A 24110-nucleotide genomic window follows, 5' to 3' on the forward strand; every position below is an offset into this window, starting at 1 on the left:
CATGTGTGAGAGAAGTTAACCTGAGACAATGGTAGGAAAAGATTACATCAGTAAGATGCCACGAAACCGCTTCACACGTCAAATGGAAGACAATGTGAAGTAGGGTTCCCGCAAACTGAGGCTGCTAGGGAGCTGCTCATTTATCTACCCATCCTGCAAATCTTGGGTGCGAATCTCACCAGCTCTTTATTTCATAAATTGAGCAACAAACTGCGCTTTGATCTCGTATCTCAGGAATCAATTAATGCACACTTGACAGACTTTGAAACGACACAAAATAATAAAAAAAAAATTAAGAGAAGATATATGTGAGATGAGCAAGGTTTCAAAAACTTTCCAACGGTTCTTAAAAAAATATAATTTTTAGAAATGTTGACTGTTAAATTTAATTTTAATATTCGTGTTTTAGCATACAAATATCAGTATATAGTGTCGTAGTGAATTTGATAACTAAAATTACTTTCGGTAAAAAAATATATAATAATAAAAATAAAATAACTTTGTTTGAATACCACTTTATTGTGGTGTAATACCAATTATACAATACATAATTATAATAATTAAAATAAAATAACCCTGAAGTTAATAAAGTTAACAAAGTGTTTGCTATAAGTGAAAAAAAATACATATATGTATATTTTTAAGAAGTCTTCATTTTATAAACGTTTTTTAGGATAGATCCATCCAACATTACATTATCATTGTTATTCATTGAGCAGGCAGCATTTTGCTGATGCTCTTGTATCTGATTTATTTGTTTTTGTTTAGTTTTTGACAACAATTTTTATATTTATTTTTTATTTTCATCGTTCTTCAAAGTACAATACCGTTAAACCGCAATTAAGCAGTTTGTCAACAGTAATTAATCAACTCAATTTAACAGAAATTGAGCTGTTTTAAATTTTAGAATAAGATAATCCATTCTTCTCTCCGAATAAGAATCCAATCGCGCTTTAAATAAGTTTATATTTGTAGATTCAATGACATGTTGTGGAAGTTTGTTCCGTGCGTCCACTACTCTATTTGCAATGAAGTGATTTCTAGGATTAGATGGAAAAGGTACTTTGATAATTTTATTGTTGGTGCTGAAGATTTCTTGGATGTTAGGGCAACTATAATGTCCAGATAAAATTTTGAATGTCTCAATCAAGTCACCCCTTTCTCTTCTTTCTTTAAACGTTGGTAATCTTAGTTCATTGAGTCTATCAAAGCTCTTGGTATTTTAGTAAATCATCTCGGTAGTCTCTCTATTAGATCAATATCCTTCGCAAAACATGAACTCAAACAAAAGATGTGTAAAAAATGGCGATTGGAGTAAGGTTTTAAAAGACATTTTTTTTTGATATATGTCACAAAATTTATGTATTAATGATGATAGGATAGGAACCTTGATATAGTTCCATAAGTATAAATTATCAGAACGTGCACGTTAGTATTATATTATATTAAATACGAGGTTATATTGACATACCTATAATGTGACGTCTACGTAGAATAAAATGTAAGGAATAGAATTAAATCATACTTTATTTAGAGTTATTTATTCTTTATTTATTCTTGAAATTGAAACACATGAGTCATTGTTTGGGTGTAAATACTTCTACGTTGAGAATTTACTCGAAATAGTATGGAGATGTGAGAAAATAATCCACTTATACAAACAGGAGCATAGACACAACCTGATCTTTGATATAAGAAAACGTAATGAATTTCGTTACGGTATGTTTGAAGGTGTCAGAGTAATATTACACAGCAAACAGACAGACATTCCGAATAGATAATATTCTCATGTAATTGGTTTTTTTTATGGAGAGTGAGATGGCGTTTTGAATTATGAGACGAGAAGCTGCGAAATAAACCAATATAACGTTTATTTAACTAACAAAAATTATGATAGTTGGTGAGGAAACAGAAAAATAATCAATATTATCATAAAAGCTTCCCGTCTTATTGCGATGTATAAAGCAAGCATTTCCGTCCATTAGCAATATCACCATTAACTTACAAGTTCAAGTTATGAATAATAATCATTATTATGATTAAAGGTTCACATGTGACGGACATGGAGTAATCCATTTGGTGTTGGCAGTACATTTCCTGCGTTCAGATAATCGAAGGGTTCGTGGCAGGGATTACCAGGAAAGACTAGATACTCCAACGCCTGCCATTGCGATGAGAAATCTACCCGCACGAGTGCGATTAATATAAATCGAATTAATCATCCACCGCGTCTATTACGCAACCAAGTTCAACGGCTCGCTTAGCCCATACTCGGCTAGGAACAAACGGAGTGTCACTGCTTCCACACGCGAATCTGCTCGTATGAGTGCACGCGACCAGAACTGGCTGCAATGCTAAACCAATGAGCAGAAACACCGACAGCAAAGACATGAACATGATTGCGACATAGAGAAATAGAAACGCCTTTGCTATGAACACACAAGTCGAAGAACTATAATGCACCGAATCACCTCCTATGAAAGCACGCGAACATAACAGCCAGCAATGCGGAACAGCCGAGCGAAAACACCCACTGCAAAACCATGAACTTGAACCAACGGAGAGCAAAAGAAACGCCTTTGCTATGAAGACACAAGTAAGAGAACTATAATGCACCGCAGAAGAGATAGAGCAAGAACACCAAGTGGAAAAGCAGTATGCCAAACAACAGCAAAAAGAAAGGTAGACGAAAGCTTTCAAATGGGTCATCGCGAAGCGAACGAACTCAAAACCACCTTGCTACTAGAAGGTAAATTACTAGCGGAGGTTCTCAACTCTCTTGGTTCCCCGATCGGCGGAGGTCTTCGGCTCGGCAGGTGTTTCTTTCTTTCGCGCGGGATGGGCCAGCCTCACCTGTAGCGCTGTCTCGCTCGGGAACCATCGGCCGTCCTTCGGAGTATCTCTTCCTCTTGCGGCTGCAAGGTTAAGGTTGCACACTATGTTATAACCGACCAACGGGGAACGTTCAAGTTCAGTGTCGCGACGGCAGTGGTACGCGAAGGTTGTTCACATTTCTCTTGAAAGTAGCTCTCACGGTCTCCCTGCAGGCATTTCATCCCCTCTTGTGGAAATCTAGCTAGTGGAAGAAAAGCCGTGAATTGTTTACTGAATTCGGTATAGAACGGTCAGATATTTTTTTCAAACTCCATCGAAGGACAATTTACATTTTGTAAATTTTGTGGGAGCAGATTGTTTACAAAAGTGCAGTTGCTGTGATAACGGTATGTATTTTAAGGAAATTACACTTCTTTTAGATATTAAGGAATCATGTAAGGTGAAACCACAATTCTCTTAAATGCTCACAATATATTTACCGCGTTTTCAAGGCTAAGAAATAAAACGCATAAAAAAATAACATTTGCGATAAAAAATTAAGCATGTTAAAAAACCATTGTAACATTATAGTACTCATTTATAAATAAGTGGAAAAATCTTTTTTTATACATTGAAATTATAATATTAATATATTTTTTTATAGAAATTCCACAATCAGATAAAAATGAAAATACCAAAATAAAATGTTCAAATGATTGTACAAGGCAAGAAATAAATATATAACGTAACTTTTTGAAAAGAATTAATGCAACGAAGAGCGCAACAAAAAGCCCATAATACATGAACGGCTTTCCTTTCCCGCCAATAACAAGCAACACTGCGCCTATTAACTACAAGCACGTAAAATCGCAGTACATAATATTACATCACTGTACGGGCTTATTGTATTGTTGTAATGGCTATTTACATATTTGATGGTCGGAAAATTCACGTTTGACGATGTTTCTTAACAACACACACAATACAAACCTAACAACGGAGGAATATCTTAGCCACGGATTGACGTAGTATAGGGGGAGCGAACTGATTTATGAAATGCGCAATTGTAAGGGGAAATATGTAGTTACAAAGAGTGTCCGTCTTTGTACGCCCAGGTTAGCCACAGTAAATACTTGGCGAAGTATAAGTATAAAACAATTTAAAAAAAAAACTGCAATGCATAAAATAAATTCTTAACACTATGCAATATACCAAATAACTATTTTTAGCAGGGTTAGCCGGTTTTAACCTTATTAGACGAAAAATTAAAAGTACTAATTTATCTTTATTCCATAATATACCAAAATAAAAGAAGCTTAGTTAAATTTAGAAGTTGCTCAAAACATAAGCGAATCATGGTGTTGGTTTGTGAATAATTAAAATAAATAACAAGTTAAATTTATGACAATACATAATTATTTGTTGTTACAATTATAAATTTATTATTATTAAAGTTATTGTTATAAATACTAAATAACTCAAATATAATTTATATTTACTTAAAAAACTAAACAAAATTAAGTAAAGAATATAAAAAATGTATATAAATATAATGTTAGAACCAAAAGGTTACACAGAAACTTATACATAAAAAAGGAACATTCAATACAATAGAATCGCTCTAAAATTGGAAACAAGAAAATTTAAGAGATAAGTTTGGGATATTTTAAAATATTAAATGGAACTGAAAAAATTTTTTTTTTAAAACATTGATCCGTAACTATTCGCACAAAGTTTTGTAAATAAAAAGGGCATTTTTCATTCGGTGAAATGGACAAGGACCGTTTTTGAATAATTTACTTGTTTAAATTAAAATTAAAAAAAACTAATAGATAGATCGAATAAAGAGCCCAAAAATACTATTTAAATATGTGTTAATTTGTTTAAAAAAACCTTAAAGAACAAACATTTTTCATCAATTAGAACAAATATCAGGAGGGTACCATCAATTTTAACGCAAGCATAAGAAACGTTAAAGTTATAAGAAAATACACGCACATCAATTTTAATGTAAGGATAAAAAACGGTCGAAATTGCCACAAAACGCCGATGAAGCAAGATTTTCCTTGTATTTAAAAAAATTGCGATTCAATGACCACTCGTCAGGTCGTTTTGCACGTGCATAAAATACCTGCGCGGGGACGCTTTGATAAATAAACTGCTCTAATTGCACGCCATCCTCGCTGTTAAAGAAATAAATAACGACGGCATGTATCAGCGAAAATCCAGAGCATATTAAATATTACAAGAAGGGTGCAACAGTATTAAAAACCCATAAATAATAATGCATTCGATGTGTTGATTTTGATCTTTTAGATCTTTTTACGAACCAAAAAATTCTTCGGTCAAACACCTCAGTAACAAGCCATACAATTTATGGAATAAACAAATATTTACAAATTTCCTCGTTTGAGCATTAGGTTATATTTATTAAAATTAATAGAAATACGTCAACGGTCTCTAAAGATATGAAGTAGATAGGAATTAATATTGACTAGGCAAACAGAATGGCAACTTCAACTTACATGTACAACAATTTCTAGTAAATTATTATGTTAAATACAAACACAGAAAGCTTTAGTTTAATAAAGTTTAAGCGTTCATTGGACAACGTATTAAGCTATTAGTTGCAGGTAAGATTGAAGGTAAAACTGATAGGAATAAGTGGAATAGAGCAAGTGGGTTTTAATTGAAAGCATTAAGCATTAACTCATTCGAAAAGCAAGATAAAACTTTAATGCAAAATACCATTAATTCAATTAGTGTCAGCAGGAGACGCTTGATAATTAACTAAGCCATATTAATACAGCGGAGATATGCGAAGAAACTGGAGTATCCAATATTATTGAAACGGCTTCTATGCTACATAAGTACAATAAAATTTAATTGAACAAGTGAACTTATAAATGATGGTATTCAGGATGCATTTCTGCGGTACCTGCCCGCGCCGCACTTTGCTCCCAATAATTTATAGGCTAGCTTTCAGTGGCGAGTATATCAGGTTTAATAGCTGAGCTTTCAGAATAAATTTAGTCCAGGAAAGCTTCTGCGTTCTGTTCAAGGATGGCGGCGTCTTACCAAAAGAATCGCAGAACAGGGTGACTGCATTACCATCATTCTTGGGACTGTCCCAAGAGGTAAAAACGCCAGACCACTCAACATTCGGGACTTGAAAACATCCAGTTTGGGATGCTTTGTTAGATGCGAGTTTGCCGTGATTTTTTGGTGCGCTACGCGCAATTTTAGGACCATTAAATTGCAGACATTTCTTTTGTTCATAAATTACGATACTCTCTAATTGGGTCCGGGGCTTCGTTAAGTAGTCATACCGACTGAGTTACGGGCACAAAAAAGGAGAAGGTTTAAATTTTTTGAGAATAGGGTCATTGATTCAGCGAAGTCAGTTGAATGTCAAGACGTAGACTAAATAATGTATTTGAACAAGAATTTTTGATAAATTCTCTTTCGCATAATCTGTGTAACAAAACACGAAGCATTTTTATGTAAGTAATTTCGTAAATTTAATACATTCATGTGTTTCACATTTAAAAGAATTTTTATTTTTATTATATAATTCAATTATATTTTTCGTCGATCATTACTAACTCGATTTCAACTCTAAAATATCATCACTCTAAAACGTTCTAGACAGATTCGTCAATTTTATCAAAAAACCAAAATTAAGTAGAGAAAAAATCCAAAATACCTATATTAATATAAATAATACAATAAAACATATTTTAAATGAAAGGACGGCGGATGATAAAACAAATGCAGAACTGCGGATACAAACATCACTGATGGCTCCGTTATAACCTCTACCTCATTCCCATAAGTGACGTTTGAAACAGAAAGAGAGGCTACAGCAAAGCTCTCAGCGGCAGGACCATATCTCAGTATCGACGCGTGCTACCAAGCCAAACGCCATGCTTCCAGTCCACTTGCAATAAATGGCTACGTTTGTGTCCAGGCCGCCATTAACACCAGGATCCTTTGAGTGTCCAATAAATTCCGCCGATATTCTCCGGGAAGGTGTCAGGGGCCCGCGCATGCGCATTACGCAGGAGGGTGAGAGCCAATGGGTGAAATACTATCAGACGTACCGGGTGCAATAAACAATCTCACTTCATTACATTCCCGGCTCAATAAAACTTCGTATTGCCAGCTTGTATCTGATAAATTTTATTATGTGAAAACTATAAACTGTACGATGGTTTAGCGAAATCCCTTTACGGGGTAATGGAAGCGAACCTGTGAATTGCCTTTCAATATTCACACATTGTTTAATCATTCACAATGATATTTACGATACACATGCACCAAAATAAGTCTGAATCTGATAGGGTATTCCGTGATTGCTGATTTTATTACAGGAATCTCCAATGTATTCGTTAAAATGTTAATTATTTTCTCTTGGGCGGTTAAATTTGGAAATGTGGATTTTTAGATTGAAATTATTTATTTGTCCATGATTTTGAACCAAATACTCTTCAATTGATAGATTGTGGTTTCGACATCATTTTGAGAGACTCCATAGTTTTGTTTTTCCTCAAGTGCAATTTGGAAAAATTAAAAAAATGTTGAAAATTTGGTGAATTTTTAGAACTTATTTTTAAAATTTATTTGTTTATATTTGAAACTACAAACATTAACTACTCTCACCAAGTATTTCGTAAATGTTGGTTTTGATTTAGATACTGGTATTTTAACATTTGGCAAATTCCGTTTTACTTGTCTAAATGTTATGTTAAGATATTCGTACCCGCCAAATATTCGCTTCATTGTAATATTAAAACCTCACCAAAAACCCTAGATTTCCTAGATTTCGGATAGGACATTGCTAGTAGATCATTTTAGAGTCTCAATTTTCTTTAAATCAACTCTTTTCGGACAATTTAAAATTGCGAAAAATCTTAACTGCCTGTTTTTCCATGGTACACGGATTTCCACCTTTAAAATCTGGTATCATGATTTGTGTTTCTTTTATAAAATCCAATTGAGTGAATAATATTTATAGCCTATCTTGGGCTTAATGTGGTAAATAAGATCCTATGCACTTTTAATTAATGTTTTATTGAAATATTATCCTGGCCGGAGTGCATAATGTGCAGCGAGTGACTTTGTACCCGCCCTGTGAAGAGTAGATAAGAAGGGGATCCCGATTGATTGAAGTTTTAATGGAGAAGTTTGTTGATTTATGTGGTGCAGGTATTTCTATAAACGCGCAGGCTTTTATGCAAGGCAGCAATTTGAGCCACATTGCAATAAAAGCATTCAAGCTGTATGCATGTACCTATAAAATATACATGGGTATATTTATATATCTATACTTCACGGCCCGCCCCATGAATGATATACATTGTATGCTATGTGTCGAATTATCAGTGCTAAAGAAAAACATTCAATAGAATGTAATTAAAATTTAATTTACTGTACGCTTGTGAAGCGAAATAAATACATCGTCCATACCAAAGATATTAGAAGAACGAGATATGCTATGTTGGCCGCCGGACCGTAGCCGGAGTACTACCTAATTAGGGTACTTTGAACGGTATCGGGACGTGTACGCACAGAAATCTGTTCTATGTATTAGTGCGGATACCTTAGCGATGCCTTAGCGTAAGCGAAGGTGTGCAGTAGTATTGGTGAACAAAACCGGCGACACTCGGCAAAACAATTCCACTCAGTACGAACTGCGCATAGCACATCTCGTTCTTCTAATATCTTTGGTCCATACAGATAAAGGCTTAACAATCAAATGTGAAAGTATCTTTCAATGAAAGATTTTACAAAATCTAGTTCGGTTAAGTATTTAAAAAATCCTCCTTATAAGTAAGTGATTGCATTGTATCGTACAGCATTAGATGAATTATCTATAAAACAAAATATCTATTTTACAAAAAATAACATAAGGGTGATTAAATTAATACCCAAGAAGTCAAGAGCGAAGCCGGATAGTAACCCAATTATCGAAAACTTTAAGCAACAAAAACTCAAAAACTGAATTTTTCTCACTTGTTTATTTCTTTTGTATCTAGATATGTATCAAATTGTCTTGTTTGTTTTTTCATTTTGCAATTTATGATGATTTATATTTTTTTACTTAGGTAACAATTCTCGGACACCATAATGCGGGCTTTGCCTAGTTTTCTGACCGAGAAAACATAAAATTATTGTAAATGTTCAATAATGAATAAAGAAAAAAAAACGAAAACAAGCTAACGTTTCCATGGAAGAGTTGCATTTTTTAAATAAAGAAATATACTCATCGCATACAATAAAATCAGTCTAAAATTAAAGACAGGTTCAAAGAATAACAAAGTTAAAACATCAATAGTGCGTGAACTTCATGTTAATTTCAAATATTTGACAGCCAAATTCGTATCGAATCTGAGCACGGTTGATCAAATTGTGATTATGATCGCACCTCAAGTCAAAACAAAATTACCTAAGCGATTTTTCGCGTCGATTGGACATGCTTATCAATTCAAATCAACTGCAGCCCAATGAGCACTTCTCGGTTAGTGGAAGAAAAAATGCAAACAATCGAATAAACCCGGTAAGCGGAATTACGATTCAGTGTCGCCAACGCGCAACGAAGCAAATTACATATTTATGAGCATTACTAAGCTGGTACGCCCTCAAATGACACTTTCCATTCAGAATCAGGTACGTGGACGCATTGCAGTTTTTGACACAGTTACGAGTTAGTGAAAATGAATATTGCCAAGTCGTTAAACTTCTTGTCAAAGGCTTTAAATGAACTTCCCTCGAATTTGACATTTACGCAGTGATTCTATCGAAAGTTTTCAATGGTTATCAAAGAGATTTCTCTTGACATGAATTCTCATTAACTATAAAATATAATCGTATCATATACTACAAGCACCCATCTAGTTATTACCCGGCTTCGCCAGAGTTTTAATCTTTTTCAGAATCTTGAAAAATACTTGGCCAAACTGAATTATATATTTTTTAAAAATCAAAAGCTATAAAAATATCTAGTACTGATAGATGCACCTCTTTTAAATTGTGTTATAAATTATAAATAAAGAAATCAATTTTTCACAATTTTATAGGCAACCTTGAATTGGCCTCAAAACCAAATTAAAATTTTGCATGAAAAAGGCCGTGCAGTTGTTCCTCTTAAGAGTTGAAAATTTACGAATATACGATATAAATATTTAATACGACCCAATTCGTTTAATGTATTTTTTGCAAGTCATCAAACAGCTCTTACATAAGCTGAGCTGTGGGAGCGATTTTCGGCATATTATGCCAAGTTTACAAAAATGTGTTGAGCGATCGTGCCATATTTAAAAATATATGATAAACGGCGAATTCTAGGTGGATTCATTAGCTTTAACCGCAGCAAGCAGTTACATATAATTTCATATCAATATTTTTGAGGAATGGTATTAAATAAATAATAAGGTAAATGTATAGACATGACACTAATCGTTCGAGTGGATAAGCAAAATATTATAAATAAATAATCATGATAATTAACATATACATATTTAGATATTAAGTACATAAGATTCAACAGTAAATATCTACAGAAGAAACAAATTAAATTTCATCTTGGTTTTTACTTATACTTCTTATATTCACCACGGAATGCTTGGACTTGTGGGTGTCTCTAATTTGAGAGAATATAAGCGTTTTCTCCATTGCATATATCCGCAGTCTGGGCGCACTGACTGGTGGATGCCATTGCATTGGCACGCTTTAAATTGGAATCAATATAACTGGCTCTGATTAACGGTGTTATGCAGCGATGACCGGCGATGTTTCGTATGATGCACTTGCTTGCTTGCATACGAGAACGGGACTTGCCTGTGCCGGGCGAGAGCATGCGCCGACCGAGCCCTGTACCGTTTTCAAATCGGTTTTATTAGATTGTACGTAAATTACGGCGCCGATAGCTGAACGAACACCGTAATCAAGTTATACGCACTTTTGACTTCACCACTTAAATAAAATTTATCTACGCGTGCGTCGGGGCGAGTGATCAAATAGAACGTAAAACTTACATTTTTCCATGTGCTTCCCTTTTCACTGTCTCTTTACACACTGCCTTAATGGAAAAAGGCGTCCGAAACGTTGAGAATGAAGGAGGAATTAGCGTAACAACAAATTCGTTGAATGTAGGTATGTATACACGGTGTACAGAAACGGGTGAAACTGTATCACTCAGAGAACCCAAATAAACACTTTTGTTTTTTAATTTCAGTATTTATTTAATTATCATTTTTAACTTTTCCCAGTTTTCAGCAACCAAAGGGTTTAAAAAACATTTTTGAAGCCGGGTCTACGCTTCGAGGCAATTTAATATAAAATGACCGTTTTTATTCAAATTTAACTTTAAAAACTCCAAACTAGAACTCGAAGTTACTCAAAAACGAAAGTTCTAACCCAAAAAGTTACCACAAAATCGATTCCAAATGTGATGAAGATTTACCAGTTTCCCGCTTGTACCACTTGTTTAGAGCATGAAATGTATGAATACCGCACAAGAGTCCTAACTGCCCGGAGACGTACAAACCATTGCTTTCCCAAAAAAATGCCTCCAGAAAGGCCGAACAACGCACGTGAGCCGCTCCCAACTGGCAAATAAATAATTAAGCAGTTAAAAAGGCCACATAAAGTTCATGAAATCAATATTGTGACTATAATAGTGTATTCAGGCTTTCCAATCAAGTAATCATTAAGTCACTTGTTATTTTGACTGGAGGCAAATGATGATGCATGTTGAGAGCCTGAGAGAGTTGGGAAAATTTTCAGATAGGGAAGCGGAGTGTTGGAAAGCACTTCGATATTTATAACGGGTCACTAAGCACGGATAAAGCATTTTCAAGCAAAGCTTAGATTTTGAATGGTAGCGTTTCACCAGGGTGATATTAAGAGTAGGCATCACTTTAGAAAGTGCCTCAAATACACTATTTTTAATATTTAATTTTAAATATGTGATATAATTATGGGCATACATTTTATTCAAATGTACAATAATATCACAATAAGACAGCAATAATTGTTTGGAATTAATAGTAATAGAAACCCAATCCATACAAAACACTGAAAGCATATAATCGTTACTTTCACAGTCATTGAGATTATTGTGTAGAATTCGAAAGAAAATAATTAAGAACGATTTATTAGTGGAACGAGAGATTTCATTTCAGATATTGTGTAGTAAGAAGACAACCGCGAAAACCAATAAATAATAAAGTTAATCGATAAGAAGGTGATCTGTAATCTGTAGAATTGTATTGTATGAAATCAACGCTAACGGCAGCCCGCGCGGAATTACTATTATTAACGACCTTCATTTCCTCTGCATCTAGTTCTAGTAACAAAGTCAGTAAAGGATTAATATTTCTAAGTATCAATTTGAATGATATGTAATGCATTATTTCAGCGATATAAGGGTGAAGTTAGCCTAACGGAATCAATATCTAGTTTCGGAACGGTATTATCATAATCTTGGAAATAATCGTTTACAAAGTTAGGTTATGACGTTAGGAGAATGATAAATGAAAATAAAACGTCAATTTCGAGAGACGATGAATGGGAATTCCCACGGAATGGTTAGCAACAATTGCGCCGAACGAGTTCACGACTGCAGAGAAAGCGAGTACAAAATAAAACAAATGTACAAATTTGAGCAATGAGGCAATTGCATATCCCTAACTCCTGGGAGAACATCCGAAGGCGGAGGTAGATATTCCGATCTAACGATTCTCATAACCCCCGTGACCTAGCGCCGGTTACACCGCGGCTATCTCCTGCACCAGCAGTACATTCTGCTGGCCTGATACCATCGACAATGATGTCGGACTCCGAGCCACAACACACACACTGCCAGGATGCATTACTTTCCGTGCGAGATTACCCCGGTACAGCCAGTGTTATCGCCTCCTCGTTGCTCCTGCAACCCTGCTCCCGCTTCTAGGTGGCACTAGATCTGGGAGATGTTTGTTTAATTAACTTTATCGGGACAACAAACATGTCCTTAGATGGAATGCGCTACGCAACGCACACGCTCTCGTTACAGCGGAGACCTGACCGCAAATCTAACCTATCGCTAACAAGCATTCGGACAATATGGTTCACGCCTATCTGGCCAGCACAGCGCCAGCCAGCTTACATAAACAGCACTTGCACTAATCAACTGAACGGCTGCGCTGCGCTGGTGCGTTAACAACAAACTACAAAACTCCAATAATCCAGATAGAAATATTGCATTAACGAGCAGGAATTTAGTATTAATTATAAATACTTACGCTTACATCAGTTGATTAAAGTAATATAAATCAATAGCACTGCGTGCGCTAGAAAACGGAAGTAATTATAAGACACGCGATATAATTCAATGTAGAAACAAATGTTATATAATATATTAGGTAGCATGTTATTTCCTCTCGTTAGAGCAACCAATATCAACAAGACGTTTAAACTCGGCAGAGATTGCGATAGGCCGGTTAGAGTAAGCTCACACCACAATATGCGACTTAATTGAATAACAGGTTAGGCAGAGTTTTAAGTCTTGGCGCCGATTGTTAAATCGTTGCAAATCTAACAATACCATCGGCGGCGGAGACGTCGCAGTGGACAGGTACACGGACGGAACATACTCTACTCTCTATACACTCTACACTCTTACCGATAGCGGGGATAAGGGACCAGGCCCTAGGGGATCTACATATACAACAGACTAAGAAACGAACAGCTTTCTGGACTCATTTACTACAACGGATTTATTTCATGTCGCTGACAATTGCTAGAGAACTATTACAAAGTGAGCAGATTGTAATCTGAAGTTTAACCAAGAGTAAAGTCCTTCTTGATATTATTAAATGCAGTAAAAAACAGTTTAGATTTAATAAAATAGATATTTACCCACATGCAATAACTATTGTGCAAATTCTGATTATGGACAATCTGAGTTTCTACAATATTTAACTTCCCACGAATGTGAACATTTTAAAAACTTGCAATATCAATGAATACGTAAATACCAGTTTCATAAAGTCTCTCTTTAATTATATGGCATTTAAGTAATGCATACGTAAATGGTAGGCATTTAACGCAAGAAGGATAGGTAGTTTATAATAAATATAAGTTTTAAATGATATTCAAAGTTCACTCTAGTTCGAACAATGTATTTAACAGACAGTGGAATTTCGCTGTACTAACTTCAATAGGTTACCTTCTTAAAAAAAACATCACAAATTATGTGGATCGGATTCTTTTTAAACACGAAGTAATCCCAGTGATTTTGGCGCGAGACTAAGACGTACAGGTAGCATTTTAGATTTGCGATTGTAATAATAATTACATATTGCATAGAGCGGAATGTAAACATCCCAAATTCTTTACACTTTCTGCCCACTGCAAGCCAGAAGCGTTCAATGACCGTCGCAGAAGGTAGAGAAGAGTGATAGAAGAGCCGCAAGTCAAGGTGGAATCCAGGCCGTTACGAAATTGTAGCGGACCTACCACCGCAGTATTTGTAGCACGAGCGATCGAGTATGACTGACTGATTTGCTGTGTGTAAAACTTTGCAGTTCAATTTATTACGAAAAAGATGCCTAGAAAGACAACTCAAGAATAGTTAAAGAAATATGTTTCTGCTGAATTATAATGGTGTTTAAAAACATCATGTGTATACCATGTAAGAACACGGAGAGTTTGAAAGGAAATGGGTAACTCGATGATTAGAACAGCAGCAGGAAAAGCAGATAGTCTCGATTTCAAATCTCAATAGCGGCAATATCCTTTCTTCTCTTGCGTTTTCTAATTATTATAGTTTGTATTTTCTCATGCAGACAGATGTGATAGTTGGAGTCGTTTTGAAAAGAATTGAAAAGAGTTAATAAAAAGATATCGCAGAGGATGACGGAAAACAAAATTCAAAGCAGTTGCAAGCAACTTTAAATCGAATCGCCATACCGAAAAATTAAAGCGCTACATTCTGGACTAATCTAAACCTGCAGATAATTTTGCATGGGACCATAATTCCAAGAGAATGGCCGGTTTATTATAGATAATTGTATTCCTTCTAAAAGCGTGTAGATGCCCTTTAATTTTCCCTTAGAAAAGGTTCTCACTTAATTGAAAGGGATAAAGTTCACTATTCTTAGCATCAACTACGAGCATGGACTGTGATAACAGGCGATGTGACTGGGAACTGTATGGTCGTGCAATTATTCAGATCAGATAGTGAACCATATCTTTTCTGTAGGGAACTGCATACTTGGCACCCGTGTCAAGCCTTGCAGGGAATTTCTGATACGTGCTATCCATACCTCGGCTCCATCCTGAAGATAGTGCTATCCATGCTCGACCCTCTGTCCTAAAGATAGACTACTGTAGACTGCAGCCCCTATGCGAGGCGGGTTCAGTGGCATTGGAAGAATTTCCCGAAGCGGGGACTTACTGATCCTTACGTATGCTACTACAAGTACTTGTGCAATTTTCCTTTTAAAACGTTTTAACTGTCGTCTAGAATCTAGATTATCGACATTCTTTTGATGACATCAGTTTAGTTCTTGGTAAAAACTTTCTTAGATATCAGCGCAAGTATATTTATTCTTCTAGCGGTGCATTAATAGCAAATTTGTATTTTTTTTTTTAAATTTGTCAATATGGACACGATTTTAGAAATAAATTTAGTCTTCACTTGTGCTACTTGTTCCTAGCAGCATTTATTTAATTATAGTTATTAAAATTTGAATACACCTGGCTTCTTGATTACTGATATTCTACAAACGATATCGGTTAAATTCTTGTTAACAACTTTTTTACAAATCGTTGATGGTATATTTTTTCTTTAAGCGGTGCATCAAATATGATCATAACGTCATAAAATGGACACGTTATTAAAAATGAATTCGTTCTCAACCAAGTTGTACCAAGTGATAATATGCAATAAAATAGAAAGCCACAAGCATGAGAGGTACACATCAGTTAGTTTGGGATTGTTCCAGTTTGAAAAATACCGTTTTGTTTCTGGAATTTTAGTCGGCTTTTCAAGCTTTGCTGCGGTTTAGTTTTACCGTCTAAAGGTGCAATATATGTTTTAAAACACACCTAGGAGTGTTTGGGATAGGAACGTTAATTTCTGAAAACATCGTCTGGCGTGAGTGAGGTTATAAAGAACCACAAATGCAGTATAAATACCTGTATGGCTCAGAAGGCGAGAATATTTCATTAGTTATACATTACACGTATGACCGAGGTTTATTTTTATGATGGGATATTGACTTTAACAACGTATAATGGCGCAGAATCTTTAGTCCCTTTTTCTGGTCACTTCTTTTAGATCTGAGCACGTCCGCTGATCACAAAAAAGTACGGTTATAAAACTATAAACCTCACGTTATAAATAATAACAAATTAGGTATCCACTACCCAGAAGCCGTTCCGCTAACTTTAACCGAAGACTTATATTATTTCGTACTTAATAATATATTATTGCATTGACCGTAGGAATATATCGCACGGTGAATACCAAAAAAATCAAGAAAGGTTTCTAACAATAAAGCAGCAACTGGTAAACAAAGAATTTGGTGAGAATAAGTGGTATAGCTTTTATACTAGACCCTAATTTCCATTCCTAAGGCAGTGCTTCGTAAGAAAAATCATCACTTTGAATTGAATATTAATCGAGAAATTTATGAAAAACTTAAAAAGATTTTTTTTCTTATAATCTTATAAGTTTCAAAACAATCGCATTTAGGTACTTTAACCTAAGGCTCGATATAACTATGGACACTTTAAAAAATATTTAATGGTTAAAAATAATATAAGGTCAAAAATAAACGCAATTATTTAGAAATCTAATGACAGGAGTATCATCAAATCAACGCATCCAAAGGACGATGAAACTAAAGGGCAAATAATCTGAATCAAAAGATTCTTCCTTCGAGATATTTTAGCGATTACGTCAAGCAGCAAGGTGGATATTATGTACTTTAAGATAAATCCAGTTTTTCCCTCGAAGCATCTCCCGTCAAACATTACATCGAGATGACACAGCATCACAAGCGATTATATTCAATTAGATACGCGAATTCAAAGGGAAAACTAAATTGCACACAAGCCGCCAGAGATTTTTTGTTTGTAACGTGGTAAAATTATACGTCATTATAATTTGCAGCGTATTCCCGACAGAACACAAGGATAGTAAAAGTATGCAGATTTATTATGCAAGATAGTGCGTTGGGTAATCAATTATTGCAAAACGTTTATTATCTCATTCCACACCTTAATGGGATCATTCGTAATGGATAGCAAAATCTCATCGAAACTATTGATGCTAATAACGGATTACATAGATTCAGATCGTGCCATTGAAGTTGTGAGTGCAGGTATAGCTTCCGTTGCCATTTACTTGTTGCAAGCGCACTTTTCCACAACTTTACAAATAATATAACACTTGTACCAAAGTAACATTTAAAAATATCTGTTGAATTATTTAAATATTTTGAAATGTTCACAGGGTTAAGTTTATTGTATTACCGAGCCATATGAAGAAATACAGGCATGCAAAGTTTGTTTTACAGGTAGTGCAATTACTGCTAGCGTTGTGCGCCATCGAGAAAAACGACGAACAAGAGCGGAACACCCGTTTACAGTTGATGTCGGCAGCATGATACCTTTTTTTGCAAAATAGTTCGCATGATGAACACAAGCTGTCAGTATTTGTGTTTCCCCTTGCATTTCATTCCTCTTCAAGACCAACAAATCACTACCATAACCTTCCCCAAAACGTTCCAAAAACGGTTGACAATATAGAGGAGCTGCGAAAAATTATGAACTTGAGGATAAGAAATCTCCTATAAAAATATAAAGTAATAAACTTTTTCAAAGTAATGGAAATGTAATTATTAATAATAGCCGATATCCAATTTAAAAGCAGACTAAATCACCTTTTAGTCACATGTGAAAAGCTTAACGGGCGGATATTGAACTGATAAAAAGATTGATATATATGGCGTCGATCACTTTTATACGAATCAATTAGGCGGGGCCGTAAAACATAAAATAATATCCAATTGGCGTCGCGGTGAGCCGAAGAATGGGTTCCAATACGCGAGATTTCTATACGTTCCTATACCAGGGATCGATCAACACGGCAGGATATGCGGGTTCATTATTATGGGACGACCTCGCGGAATATATTGCCAGTGTTAATCGGCGGTGTCATTGATCCTGGAAACGCCGGTTCCATTCCCAAACTCAACCATAAGCGGTGGCTCGTAAAGTAATAGAAATATTATTCAGTTTCTCACAATTACTGCCAAACGGCCAGTAATTAAAAGAAATACGATGCCTTTGCTTGCTTTAAGACCGCCACAAAAAACAAACACAAATAGACAAGCGAGGAATATTGAAAAGAATTTAATATTTTACCAAAATCTAACATAATTTATCGAGGATATCAAGAATATTTATGTGGCGTAAAATTTCATTTCCGTTTAGTAAAAAAGATTACAAAACTAGTTGATGAAATAAAAAAAAATATATATTGATGACTTAAAAACATATTTTTTGTCGTAAATGCGTAGAGAGCTTATTTAGGATGACAAGAAAACTAGAAGGAATGAAAGTAAGGATGACCAGGTAGTTGGAATTGAATAACTTCCAGACTAGACCAATCAATGCTATGGCGGGGGTATAAGAGGACATCAGAAGAAGGATAAGAGAAAAAGTGGTCAAGTGAGAATAAGACTAGAAATAGACAGCAGGGTCTCGGCTGCCTCCGCGATTAACCAGAGATGCTGTGGTGCAAATGATTCCGACAGAAAGAGAGAGGAATTTCTTGACAGAATAAGGTGAAGTGATGCAATTGTGGAAGGTAGTGCGGTTAATCGAGCACAAAGCTTATACAACCGAGTACCAGCGAAGATTGTCAACAATCCAGTTTATAAATAAATGTGGTAATTAATTATTGAAGAGCGATGAACTTGAAATAGAGTAACTTTTTATGTTAAATTGTAATAAGAATTTGTATAACGTGTGTCTTAACGTGTGTTTTTTATTGTTTCAGGTAAGAGAAATTTAAAAAAAAAATTGCTACGACGACAAACACGGCTCCGGAAAACGTACCGGTATGTGATTTTAATTAAGTTTATTATTTAAAAGAAGAAAAAAAAAGATTTATGTAAACTGGTTGATACATCCTTATTCAGTTTAAAACCAGATGCAGATTCATTTAATTAACTGCAAGAGTTGTATTTTCATATTGAAAATAATCGCAGAGAAAGGGCAAGAATATTGATAATCCAATATCACGATATTGTTTGTAATGGTTCGTGAGAGAGATTACTGAATAGATAGTGCGTCCCGAGACGTGGTTTAGTAGAAAAGTCGGTTTAAAGCCTCGCGTGCGACTATGAATTCCGATATTCAATACAAACCTGCCGGACAAAATATTGGATACTTTGATCAAATCTTTCGATGGTTTATTTACTATAAGTGTTGATTGTAGAACATTAAACGATAAAATCGCTTCATAAAATGAAAGAATTTAGTATTTAATTGAAGAAAAAAAATAGATTTACAAGTATTAAAGATTTCATCTTGACTAAATAGTGGGATATAGTATAGGACTGGAATGCGATCCCTGTGGTACTCCCATTGATATGCTGCATGGCGTTCGGCGCCTACTTAGAAAGTACGGGGGCGACTTGCTATATATTCGAGGAGACTAGATCTGCAGCAATTTACCATTTCACTCTTACAACACAGGAATAATAATGCGACACAACATGGCCCATACCTCATGTAGGAGTATATGAGATAGAGACAGGAGATACATGTTAATGCGAAATACAATTTTATGTGTGTTTTTGATGATCTCTCAAAACCATTTACTTAGTTACCTAGAATTTCGCATTTAACTACAGCTTCAGAATATTTAAATGGTAACTGGAAATGGATACTATTTAAAGATCTTACAGGAATGTTACAATGAGGAGTTAGTGGAAGATCATTAAGAATACAGCAAATTTTTGATTTTCCTTTTCCAGTTTGAATACTTCATCGAAAGGAATATTTTAATGATACATTATTTCTACAAGAAAGCATACTTTTATAGATCGCTTAATAACTACACTAAGATACTTCCAATATAATTTTTGCGTTTAAATTACAGCTTCAGACTCTGAAGTTAGTTCAATGGATACCATTTGAATGTATTTCATGAAGGAATTTAATGATATGTTTTTCGAAGAACTTGTTGCATTCTAAGCAAGCAGACCAAAATTGGCCATGAAAAAATCTCGCCTGGTAAAAATTATAGCACGCCGTTATTTGTTATCAAATTTAATTAGAAGACCTAGCAGTTTGTGGGCCTTTTAAAATATATTAAATATACAATAACGATTAAGAATGTAGACAAGTAAGCCTGTAGGAGGCAAAGTTCAAGATGTGAAAAAGAAAACGAGCCATAGAGAGATGTTAAGGTGAATATGGAGCGAACGTCCCGAAGATGAATAGCCATCGGACCGAACACTGCGGGCAAGGTACCGGGGTGAATAATGGCATGGCGAAAACAATAAGGCTCATACAAAGGTCATGAATACACGGCGCGGCCTGATTTATATGGGGAGAAAATCACGCCAGACTCGCCGCGTCTGCGCAGCACAGTGCACAGAGCGTCGTCTATGAAGGGTTGACCGTCGCCTTTGGTCATTTTGACTAGCTCCTTAATAATAACAAATAAATTCAAACTTTTCGTTAAAATATTTCTAGCTATTTTTATTATCAATTTGAGAGGCGGGTATGTGCACCGCCCCGTGAACCATTTATTGGATAACCAACATCACTGCCGTAGATCAATCCAAGTGGTTCGCTACGTTTGGTGACTTAGCAGGGATGACCGGGTGCATGCGATGTATATTCGGGTATTGGCGGCGGATGCGTCTGTCCACCAATTGCGTTACAGGCCGGATCGGGAGAGACTGGTTGTGGGAGACCTTTTGGCCTCTCCAACAGGACTCTCTCAGAACATCGCCTAGCACCGCAGTGGTAGGGATGGAATCATACGTCCGTCCCTTCTGGACACACTGATCCCAGATTTTTACTTACCCTTCGAACCTTTTTCTTTCCCAGAACGTCCCATCCTTATTTTCCTAAGAATACCATCCACACAGCATCCCCAAAGATGACGTATACCCTGAGCGGAATTATTTTCGTCAAGACCTCCTGTGTGGAGCCAATGTAAAATAAACTAGACTTTTAAAAACTGTGCAAGAATTCCAGGAAAAAAACCTTCAATTACTTAGAGTAGTTTTAATTTTGCAAGTTGCTCCTTCTATATTTTATTTTTCCCTACACTCTCTAAAATAATTAATTATGATTAAAAATTTAATATAACGATAATTATTGAAATAATGTTATAAATAGGTATAATGTATAAGTGCTGAAAAAAATTTATGATGCACTGCCGAAAATCATTAAATTCAAGATAACTAGTAAGAACCACATAATGAGTAAGTTAGGTAAGATATAATTCAATAGTACCTATGTAAATTATAATTCGTTAGATATTTAAAAATTCAAATGAACAAATAAGTATTAATTAATAACTAAAATAAATTATGTGGAGTATATAGATAATTATTTAGCAAGTTAAATATACATTTGAAAGCTCATGGTGGTCATGCAGTTGAGATCTAAAAATAGTTGCATTTAATAAAAAACCAGATCACATCACAAATAAATGATTAAATATTAAAAACAAAAGTGTTCAGAAGTTAAAAAGTCATTTTACTTAGTCCAATTTTGTGAGTAAAGATCGCCTACAAGGTTTATAATAAGTTGTTATGAAGATAGCAAAATCCATTTAATATCATAATGATTTATGTGGAGGTGAAGAGGAGTTCACGACCAAACCGCTGCGGTGATATAACAAGTACAAGACGACTCAATTCAATCAACCAGACTTGTGGCGCGGAAAAGATATAAAGCATTGCTGGCAAGGTCGTAAATAGACAGAAAATAAAATATACAGAGACGGTGACGTCGGTTAAAGATCCCCTACACAATATCTGGATCTGTACAGAGATATCAACACCACAAGAAAACATTTTATCTCTGCGATCTGAGATGGTAGAGGAGGACTTACCGTAAGTGAGAATATTTACATATAAATAAATCAGGAGTAACATTACACCTGCCCCGTGAGAGTATTCAGTATATATACCAGTCTTCAACAACCTTCTGAACCTAAAGGTGAACAGCTATTCAACAAACGATAAATCAGAGTTTCTCTAATAACAATAACAATACAAATTACTAACATGAGGAGATATTCCTTCTGAGGTAACCGTATGCTACCTGCATAAAGAAACTGTAAGGCAGCAGGAAATAAAAAAGTGGTTAAGAGGAAGCTACAAGCCAAAAATGTGTAAATTCTTGGTATATCTTATATAGTAGATAATAGGAATTTAAATCGCTTGACAAACGGAGTCCAGTACCGTTCGATTTCAAGCACAAAACTGGTTTTTATTTATTTTGTAAATAATTTTGTAAGAAAGCAAAAAAGTTAATCAAGTGAAACTGTCACAGAAAATCTTAGCTATAATACTGTATTTTTTTAAAGTTGTTTCCTTTATGCGTTCATACATTTCTATTGAGAAAATATTTTTTTTACTAGTTTGCATTTATATTTTTTATTGAGTAATTTATTATTTTAATTGTATTCTACACAAGCGAAGCGATAGGAAAACCTTCAATTTATCTAAAGCATGTTTTTTGGTATTCTTAATGTACACCAATTCGTTATAAAGATTAATCAAAATAGTGATTTGGCATTAAGCTTCGCCTTAACGTAAAGCCTATTGCTTGAAGTTTGCATTTCATACATTTTTAGTAAAAACCGATTTTCGAAAATTGACAGAAGTCTTAAATATTAAGGGGAACGGCTGCTCTGACTTTTTTAAAATAAAATTAAAATTTGGATTTGATGTTAAAATACCCAACAAAACTATATTTTTTTAAACAAAAGGTATAGCAAATATCTAGAACGCATTTGTGTTTTAAATTATAAAATGCAGGCCATTAAGAAATTAAATTTTTCATTTAAAAGATAATTATTTAAAAATATAATTTTGCTCTATTTACTATACGAATACGATGAAATATGAAATAAAAAAAATATGCATCATTGAAAAAGCATTTCGGTTACGTAAATAAAAATTACAAACGACTCATTTATGTGGGAACACAAATTTGTTGTATATAAATTAAAATTTAGATCCAAAACAACGCTTTTTTTAGAAGGGTTTTATCTTATTTTTCATTACATCGAGACAGTAGGTGAGGCAAGATTATATTTTTTATTATTGCAATTAGCGAAAAAATGCCAAAGTTGCCTAAAAAATCATGCAAATTTGAATTATTTCATAATTCAAATTTTTGTATTTTAAAACAGAAATAAATAAAATAGCACATATCAATACTAGATATTTGCTAAATCTTCTAAATCAGTTTGGTTGGGCATTTTGGTATAAAATCCAAATTTAAGCATTGTGTAAAAAAGGCCACGCAGGCGTTCCTCTTAACATTATCTTCACAATAAAGTTATTTTCCAAAAATTGGTTAAAATTCTAATTAAAGATTAAAAATCTTTCTAAACTTTGAGAAACATATTTTTGATAAAGGTGTCAATGAAAAGCTTGTTTTATTTACTGTTCATTTAGTTTTCTTTTTGTAAAGATGACCGACCATCTTATATTATTTTATCCTCGATATGAAACGAAAACGTCGGAAATTAAATTGAATAAAAAATAAAACAGTTAACTGATAAAACTTGATACAAGTATAAGTTGGTGCAAAAGTAATGTCATAATGTGAATGTGTCATCATTTTTTCAAATGGCGTCCAAATGTCATTGTGCTTTGACATTTATGCTGTGGACAGATAGTGAATTCGTTGACTACAAACAATAGAGCGATACACACCTGAAGAACGGGGAATTATTTTTGCTGCTTATTTCACTAATTTCCGGTCTCTTGTAACGCGGGGAGCAAAAATAATGTCATAATGTGAAATGGCTCCCGTTTTGTAAGAATAAAAAAAGGGCTCTGTTTTCACAGAAAGTTTATTTGAAGGTTTGCGCGAGACGCTCAGCCAAATGCTCAGTTGTTCACGCACATGGTGCAGGACGACGACAACATTTACGCTGCAACAGACTGGAAATTGGTTCAATAAGCAGTAACAATAATTCCGTTTTCTCCAGGTGTGTATCGCTCCATTGCTTGTTGTCAACTAATTTTCTACAT

At 34.6% G+C, this 24110-nt stretch overlaps 2 protein-coding genes across 4 annotated transcripts in view; one reads left to right on the top strand and one right to left on the bottom strand.

Moving 5' to 3' along the window:
- The window catches only part of Atg16 (Autophagy-related 16), a 419651-nt gene that overhangs the window by 98023 nt on the left and 297518 nt on the right, over positions 1-24110 (bottom strand). The gene's annotated exons all lie outside the window — the stretch shown is intronic.
- Positions 2963-24110, top strand: part of LOC149418098 (uncharacterized) — a 207229-nt gene continuing 186081 nt past the window's right edge. Inside the window, exon 1 of the mRNA XM_089639323.1 lies at positions 2963-3221. The gene's annotated coding sequence lies outside the window, so the exon portion shown is untranslated. The remainder of the gene's footprint in view (positions 3222-24110) is intronic.

Source organism: Hesperophylax consimilis, chromosome 14 (assembly GCF_061612785.1).
Source record: "Hesperophylax consimilis isolate HC1 chromosome 14, BYU_Hcon_1.0, whole genome shotgun sequence".
Taxonomy (NCBI): Eukaryota; Metazoa; Arthropoda; class Insecta; order Trichoptera; family Limnephilidae; genus Hesperophylax; species Hesperophylax consimilis.